Source organism: Rousettus aegyptiacus, unplaced genomic scaffold (assembly GCF_014176215.1).
Source record: "Rousettus aegyptiacus isolate mRouAeg1 unplaced genomic scaffold, mRouAeg1.p scaffold_m13_p_1, whole genome shotgun sequence".
In the NCBI taxonomy this organism is placed as follows: Eukaryota; Metazoa; Chordata; class Mammalia; order Chiroptera; family Pteropodidae; genus Rousettus; species Rousettus aegyptiacus.
Genome location: NW_023416284.1, coordinates 162,213,334 through 162,222,596, shown reverse-complemented (window position 1 = coordinate 162,222,596; position 9,263 = coordinate 162,213,334).

Genomic DNA, 9,263 nt, shown 5'->3' with positions numbered 1-9,263 from the left:
ATTTTTGAGTTTTCTATTCTTCAAAAAACAATGTGAGAGTATGAAACAAAATGTATGAAAGAGGAAGAAATAAAGAAAGGAGAGGGTGGGAGAAAAAATGAAAGGGAAATGACAGAGAACAAAAACTAGAGAAAAAGATTCAAACAAATGCAATAAAAGGTAATTCTGTCAGTGCAATTAATTAAATTCTTAGAAAGTTATTATACTTTTGCTGATTTAGAAAGATAATATTTACCTCCCCTATACGTAATAGAAATTCAGTGACTGTGTTCTGGTTTAATAGTACGCACTTCAGGTCATTTTAAAATGCTTTTTATTTTGAGATAATTTTAGATTCATATGCAATTGTCAGGAATGATACACAAATATCTCATTACTCTTTACCCAGTTTCCCCAATGGTACCATTTTGTCAGATCATTTTGAAGAGAAAAAAAAAATTATTTCATTTAAAAAATAAAGCCGTGGAATGCAAAATTTTCAACAATGAAGATCAATGTACTACATTACATTAACAGAATAAAGTACGAAAACTACATTATCATCTCAATCGATTTTAGTATATGTGCTGTGGAAGTGAGCACATCATCATCTCAACTAAAACCCTGAAGATTCCACCAAATGAGAAACCTGTTAAAAACTAATAAACAAATTCAGGAAAGCTGATTTTTCACCAACGAGCTGAAAGATTGTACATTGAAAACTATAAAAAAAAAATTGCTGAAAGCAATTTTAAAAGACACAAATGAGTGGAAAGACGTCTCATAGTCATGAATTAGAAGACCGTGTTGTTAAGATGTCAGTACTACCCCAAATTATCAATGTAACTCCTATCAAGATTCAGTAGTCTCTATCAAAATCCCAATGGTATTTTTTTTTTCAGAAATAGAAAAATCCATCCTAAAATTCATATGGAGTCTTAAGGGACCGAGAATATGCAAAAACAATTTCAAAACAATTCCCGATTTTAAAACACGTTACAAAGCTATTTCAAAATAGCATGGTACTGGCATACAGACAGACAAAATAGAATAGAGTAAGAGTAAAAGAGAACCGAATGGAACAGAGGAGAAGAGAAGAGAAGAAAAGAGAAGAGAAGAGAAGAGAAGAGAAGAGAAGAGAAGAGAAGAGAAGAGAAGAGAAGAGAAGAGAAGAGAAAGGAGTACAGCAGAATAGAGAATAGAATGGAGAGATCACAAATAAACCTTTGCATATATGGTCAAATGATTTTTTGAAGAGTGCCGAGACCATTCAGGAGGAAAAGGACAGTCTCTTCAACAATTGGGATTGGAACAACTGGATATTCACATGCAAAGGAATGAAATTGGACCCTAATCTTATACTTTCTATAAAAACTAAATCGAAATGGGTTAAAGACCTAAACATAAGACTAAAAATGATAAAAATTCTATGAGAAAACATAGAGGAACAGCTTCATGACTTGGATCTGGCAACGATTTCTTGGCTATGACACCAAAAGCCCAGACAACATAAGTAAAAATAGATGAATGAAATTATCAAATGTAAAAATGTTTTGCATCAAAGGACACAATCGACAGAGTGGAAAGGCAACTATAAAATGAGAGAAAACATTTTCAAACCATGTGTCTGGTAAGGATTAATATCCAGAATGTATTAAGGCCTACAACTCAACAACAAGAATCAAATAATCCTATTTAAAAATGGGCAAAGCACTTGAATAAACATTTCTACAAAGATGATATACAAGTGGCCAAAGAGCATATGAAAAGATGCTCATCATCGCATATTATTTGAAGAATGCAAATTGAGTTATCACTGGAGACCCATTAACATTGTTATTGTTAAATAAATAAAACAATAAAAGTTATTGACAATAAAAAGTGTTAGTGAGGATGTGGAGAGATGGGAATCCTTGTGTGTTGTTAGTGGGACTGCAAAATGGTGCAGCCACTATGGAAAACAGTATGGAGGTTCCTCAAAAAATTAAAAATAGAATTACCCTATGATTCAGCCATCCTACTTCTAGGTGTATTTCCAAAGGAATTCAAAGCAGAGCCTTGAAGAGATATTTGTACATTCGCCTTCATTGCAGCATTATTCACAATATCCAAGAGGTAGAAGCGACCTACCTTTCCATCATCAGATGAGTAGATAAAGAATATGTGATATATACATACAATGAACTATTACTTAGCTTTTAAAAAAGGAAATCATGTCACATGCTACAACATGGATAAACCTCAAGGATATTATGCTAAGGGAAATAAGCCAGTCACATGAGGAGAAATATTGCATAATTCTACTCATATAAAGTATCTGCAATAGTCCAAATCATAGAAATGTAAAGTAGACAGGTGGGTGCCAAGCTCTAGAGAAAAGGAAGTGGTGGAATTAGTATTTAATGAATATAGGGTTTCAGTTTACAAGATGAAAAAGTTCTAGAGATTTGTTGCACAACCAGATAAATAAATATATTTAACATAACTAAATCATAACATAAAAATGATAAGATGGTAAATTTAATGCTCTGTGTGTTTTTTTTTACCACAATTTAAAAAAAAAAGAGTGGTTGAAACACATTCCTTCTCTTCTCATTAATTTCCAGAGTTCAAAAGCACAGCCTTGCGCAGGGAGTTATTTAACCAATGAAGTCTCCAGTTTTACTGAAAACATTGGTGATGACAAAAATGATAGCACTTAATACCACCAAAATTTCACACTTCTCTCCATCTGCTTTTCTGAGTAAGTGAATCTTGAAGACAAATTAACATGTGACATACGAAAGAAAGGCAGGAAAATTGGGACTCTGCCCAGACCTTCAAAGACTAGCATTATCCATTCCTTTTGAAAGCAGTTTTCTTGCATATGGGCAGGTCCTTAACATTCCAGTCCAAGCTATTTCTTTAGATAAACAATCTCCTGTAGTCCGGTTCATCCCATGTTCCTCTATTATAACCATTTAGCCTCATGCCCTGCAACTTGCATGCCTGATTGCCTACCTCCTACAACACTCCTTTCAGACTGGGCTTTCACACCTGACTTATTCCTTCTGTCTGAGATATAGAATAGGTTAGTTAGAAAAAGCAATAAAATGTAAATCTTCATAGAGCCGTAGAAATTGAGTTCTTTTGTCTAGAAACCTTTAGGGCAGCAACCAAGGGCACCCTTACTTTTTAAAAACAGAATAGCTGCACTAGTAGCAGCAGGAGGACCTTGAACATGTTAGAAACGCAAATTATGCAGCCCCAGCCGAGACCTTCTGAATCAGAAATCCTGGGAGCGGGGCCCAGTGATCTGTTTTCACTACCCTGCAGGTGATTCTGATGACAGCTGGATTTGGGGAGTTGCTGCTCTAGATAGTTCACTTACTCCTATGTGACAAAGGCCAAATAAAACCTGTTTTAAAAGCAGATGTGGAAAGAGTGACAGCAGGTGGCAGTGTGTGACTATTTCTGTAAGCCTGTGTATACCATAGAACAGATCGAATTGCTAAACCTGAAAATGTATCGCAGGTTACTGGCCATTTAGTAAAACATAAATTTTGCTGCTATTTTCTTTTCCAAAAAGAAAAGACAAAACGTTTTTTTCTTTCTGAAAATACAGAACAAAAATCTAAAAAAAATAAAATGTAAAATACACATTTTTATCCTTTTGTCAACTTTTGGGAATTTTAACTTACAGGTATTTATTTTTTATTGTATTACATCAAGATAATAAAAATGCCCGTACAGGAACTTCTTAAACATATTCTCATAGAATATATTCTTTCTCCCCACCCCAGGCCATTATGTCCTATTTTTTTTTTTTTGTTTGCTATTCTATGCAGCCATGACCTTCATCTATTCAATTTACATCTGTGTCCCTCGTTTGAACACTGAATTTAAAGATAGTTTATATTTTGAAAAGGGCTCACTGTGGTGCAAGCCAGTGTTTTAATAATAGCAAACAGGATGGAGGCGGAAAAGGACAATCACTTAAGGGAAGACATGACATATACATGACTTCACAGCAAGAGAGTCAGGCCTTCCAAAACAAACGATTCCTTTTCGCACTGCTGGACTGAACACCAGCCGCTTTCCCATCATCAGTGGCTACAGAGATTCAGCCGTGATCTGCCTGGAACCTTCTCACAGCCTGGCCTCCTGACCCTTCCTAGATCAGAGACTTCGGCCCACCTCACTGAGTTTGCTCAGAGGAGCTACAAAGAGATCACGCTGAGCTCCAGCCATGGTCTAGTTCTTTTCACCACACTCTGTAAACACAAAACATTTTTCTTTTTTTCTCTTAACATTATTGTACCCTGAAGGGCTTTTCTGGAAAAACAGCCCTTTGAATGACATGTATAATTATATGCAGTATCTTCTCAAAGATAAATGACTACTGCCCTTGACAGCAAATATAGTCAAGGCTACTGCCACCTCTTCTCGAAGCTTTGTTTTCTGATGTTCTTTTACCTTCAACATCAATTTGTTCCTGTCAGCAACCGTAAGCTATGGAGGCAGATTCCATGTATGGAAGTCAGTGTTTGGGCTTCTACTGTGGTATGTTAAATGTATTTTTCCTGATGCCATGTTACATTTAATTTTGAACTGCTGGGAGAAAGAAATACATCAGTGCCTCTTCAGATCATAATTCTATCTTGTCTTGAGATCAAGTTTCATTATTCCCCAAGCCAGGAGTACATGGGGTTTGGTCTACAGCCAAATAATGTGACTGTGGGACATAGATTGAGATTACTGGAGATAGAGTGGCCTGGCCATGAGGCCTACTGTAAGAACACATGTGCTTATTCGATTGCATCCCATGTCTGCAGCAGCCGCTCTCCTGCCAAGACTGAGCACGTACCTCCTCTCAGCTCCCATGTGAGTCACAAGTTTGCTTTCACTCCAAAAGCAAAACATAACAGTGAGAGAGGCCCAGTTCTGCTTAAGATCAATAAGCTCTCAGTCTGTTCGGGGACAGAGGATGCCTTGCAGCTGATGCAGCACCCCAATAATGCCAAGTGGCGCCTTGAGCCTTCACACAGGTGCAAGCGATTTCTTCTTGAATGGATCACCAATTCTCCTGTAAGTTCTTTGTGCTGCTCACCATTGCTGACATCATAAACACTTCGTTCCAAACATCTCAGAGGAGCCTTTAGCCTAAGTATCCCTCTCCTTATATGGTAATAACCGAGTGCTGAACCACTTACAGAGCAGGGGCCTATCTTTGAAAGAAACATGGAGTCAAAGGCGTTATCAATAGTCAAAAACCTAGAGTAGCTTTTTTTTTAATGTCATTGATAAAAAATATATTTAAGGCATGTATACGGTCAACCACTTTCAAACAGAGTTATGTGTGTGGAACCACAAGGAGAAACTCATGAGCCATAGAGTCACTTCGACATTCCTGACTGAAATCCACTTGGTCCTAAGTGCAAAATCGAGGAGCCTGAAAAGATTCTTTTGTAATTTTACCCTTCCAATGTCAATCTCTCTTATACAAAGGGTCTTGTAGTTTCTTAAAGTACAGAGTTCAGGCCATCTCCATCAAAATCATCTGGAGTGAGTCTTAGCCCCCACCACAGACCTACTGAATCAGCAACACTAGAGTTTGGAACTCCAGGAATCTGCATTTTAAAGAGTTTCTGGGGTAATCTTTTTGGACACCAAATTTTGAGAACTCTTTATCCAGTCTTTTAAAAGACTTTCAGATCAGTGATAACAATGAAATTCCCTGAAGAGTTATCATGGGGTGCAGTGGGCTCCAATACCTTCCATTAAATCCTCATGCGGAATTACACAATTGGAGGTTGTTGTTCTTATTATGCATATATTGTCCACCAATATACAGATCTCTCCAGAGCAATAATTAGATCTTTTACCCCCTTTGCATTTTAGGCAGTGGCAATGACAATACTACTATAAGCAAACAAGACACATAGTCTTGTAAACTGGCACAAAGGAAAACATAGAGTTAAAAAGGCTTTAAAAATTATTTACATTTATTGTATTACATCTGAAGGCATGTCTCACTGGCATTAGGTTGGGCCCCAGAATAAGACTTCCCTGATTTCCTAACTTCACTGAAGCCCACAAGGACATGGCAAGGTTGATGAGAGGGCTTAATTGGCTGTTGGCAAAATTCTGTTAAGAGCACAGTGCTTACAAACTGAGTTGAAACCTGGATGAGCCCAAGGGGGTCTGAATGCAAGAATGTAGTAGTTGTTCAATAAGTGCTTATTGCATAAAGAAGAGAATCGTGTTTATATTGCTTCTCTCTTTTCACTAATTCCACATCTCTATGCAGTTATTTTATCCTTTCTTTCCTACATATTTGCCCTAATAATAAACTAATAAATAATAGTAGTACTTAATTTGAAATTTTTCAGTGGTATTAATTAAAAGAACTAATCAGAGTGAATTCTACCAGACAACTTCAAGCTTTAGATCTAAGCAGAAACTCTAAGGTGATCAAGTTTTAGAGACAATCAAAATGCCGGTATCTCTCTTGGAAGACTGAGAGTGTTTGCCATTTCTTCTTTCTACTCGTGGAAACTGTCTCCAATTTGTTCCTTAAAGAAAAAAAAAAAATTCACAGGCAGTTCTAATGTCTCCTTCTATGTAGAATGCAAGTTTGGTGAAAATAGGAGCTAAAAATATACTTAATAGTCTTTGTAAGCACAAATGAGTTACAGAGTTTAGGCAGCTCACAGGCAATTAATAAATACTAAATACCAGAATGAATGACAGCCAGGAGCCTGGCAAAAGAAAAAAAAAGTAACCAGGAAAAAGTGCTCATGCCAGGAGAGGGCGGCTGGATGGTGAGGAGAATACCTCTGGGAACAAGCAGCGATAAGTTCTTGCTCAAGAAAACAGATTCAGACGCGAACACTTACTTCTAAGGACTAGGCTGACTTTGGACATGCTATATTTGGAAAGGAAAAAATAAAACAAAATAAAATAAAAAACAGAACCTCTAATTGGAAACAAACAGATTTGAAGCAAAGGGATATTTACACACATTCAACCAGCTTCTCACCCTCTCTCCTATGCCTGCTGCAAGTGAATGACCCTTTCCCATCCTTCCCATGGGAAACAGGTGTCCCCTGCCAATTAGGATTTAAAAATCAACAGGGGCTTCTTGAGAGAATGATGACAAGTCTAATTGCAAGAAGCAGCTGTAGAGCCCTTGGCTACCCTGAGGCGGGGTTTATTAATCCCCGTTTTGCTTTGTGCCTGGCACAGAGCTGGGGTCAGCTCCCCTGTCACAGGGTTGAAGCTGTAAAATGTAGGGCGAGTATTTAATGATCTGAGCTCAGCAGGAGGGATTAGAGCGCCCTGCACTGATACTGGGAGTTGGGCATGTGAAAGTCAAGTGGACGCAAAGGCACTGTCCGAGCGAGCATCAGTTCAAAGGATTGCCACCATGACAGCACGTGGCCAGCGTGTGTACACAATGCTCTGTGGGTTATTCACCTTTACTGTTTTTACTGGCCTATTGTCTGGACTTCGCCCCTTGTCCAGGCTAAGAACCTGGAGGTTCTTAGAAGTGTGGCCTCAAAATGGTTAGTGACATCTGCTTTTGTAAATATTCTTATATTGCATAAACTTAGTTTGAAGAGACCAAAAAAAAAATATGGTATTATAGCACACTACAAGAATGGGATAAGCAAAGAAAACAAACAAATCTATGCATTTGAAAGGCTTGTGAAGACAGAAATATCAAAAATAAATTAACATGATGAAGTTGGAATAGCTTGCTAAGATTTCCTAGCAGCTGAGCCCTCTTAGATTCCCCAAGACCCTTCTGTGCTGTGTTTGCTAGGCAGCACGTATGCAGGTAACATGCATCAGCTATGTGCTCAGATGTCACCTCCCAGGAAGCCCTGCCCGGCCCTTCTCTGTGCTTTGGAGCACCTCCTTCATGCTGCACACCAGCTCTTCCTTCGGTGCCTTTAATAGCCGCTTGAATACCTGGCTCATTTATTATCAGAGTGCAGACTGTTTGAGGTTAGGTGTGTGTTTTAATTGTCTCTTATCCTTATTTTCTAACCCACTACCTGCCATTATAATAAGTATTCAAAAAATGTTTCTTTATACTCTCACCTCTCAGACTGGGAGGTGTGGAATCTATCTGCCAAAGCATTGCTAACAACTGCCAAGGCAAACATAATGCACTCATGCGGTTCTGTTGCCATCTAAGAAGTCATTCCTCTAAAATACCAGTGAAGACAGGAAAGTCCAAGAAACATTCCTCCGGAAACACATGCAAACATTCATTCTGGAATGCTTTGGCATTCTCTCATAAGAATAGCTCAGTGAGAGCCCAACAGAGAGGAAAATGAAACCAGAGACTAACATTTGCTCATAGAAACTTACAGACCTTAATATAGGCTGTGCTGAGAGGTCAAGGTCAAGTGATTAACAGGATGAAGAGTTTTTAGTAGGGAAATTCTGCAAGTCCTATGAACACATTAAAGTCGGCTGCAGAGGACGGGTCTCTACACCAATGAATTTTTTTTTTTTTTAACTAACATTTACTGGAATATTTCTCTATATTACCTTTTGTTGTAACCAAGGACCCAGAGAGGAATAAGATTTTGCCTTTGCCTCAGCTACTTCCAGTAGGAAAGTAAAGCACCATACAATGAGCATTAATGCGCTGGATTCTGTGCTCTGCTAACAGAATGGATTTAAAAGTATAGGGAGATGATTTCAGTATGGGTGGGATTTTGCCAGCCTGGGATACAGACATAATCATGGTGTGCAGACACACAGGAATTTAAAAAAAAAGAAGAATTAATTAGCTGGAGTAATGAGAGTCCAAGGTGTTTAGGGTAGACCAGATGAGGTCCCTGTGAGACCCAGCATCCATGTGGGCTGAGAGGAGGGTGAATTCAGAAGCACAGGTGCCATACTGTCATCATGCTAAGGAGTCTCCACTTGGTCTTTTAAGAGATCCGGGGGTCTTGTAAACAAACTTTCAAAGAGCAGAGAGTTCTATTTTTATCACCCCAGTGGGCTGGCTCACTTGGGATGTGTTAGAAGGGTGACAGCTACTTCAGGTGACAATTTTACACTGTTAATCATCTTGGCAAAAAAGAGTTGAGATCGTAATTAGAGATAGGGTCAAAGGAGTAAGGTGAGGACAGAGATTTAGAGAATATTTTAGGAATAATATTGCTAAGTCTGGAGAGGCAAGAGAAGGAAGGGTCACTACCAAGTCCACCATTTGCGGTTTGGAGAATAGGGGGGCGGGGAGGGGATGGGTATATCATAAAGAAAAATAGGGAATCCCAGCT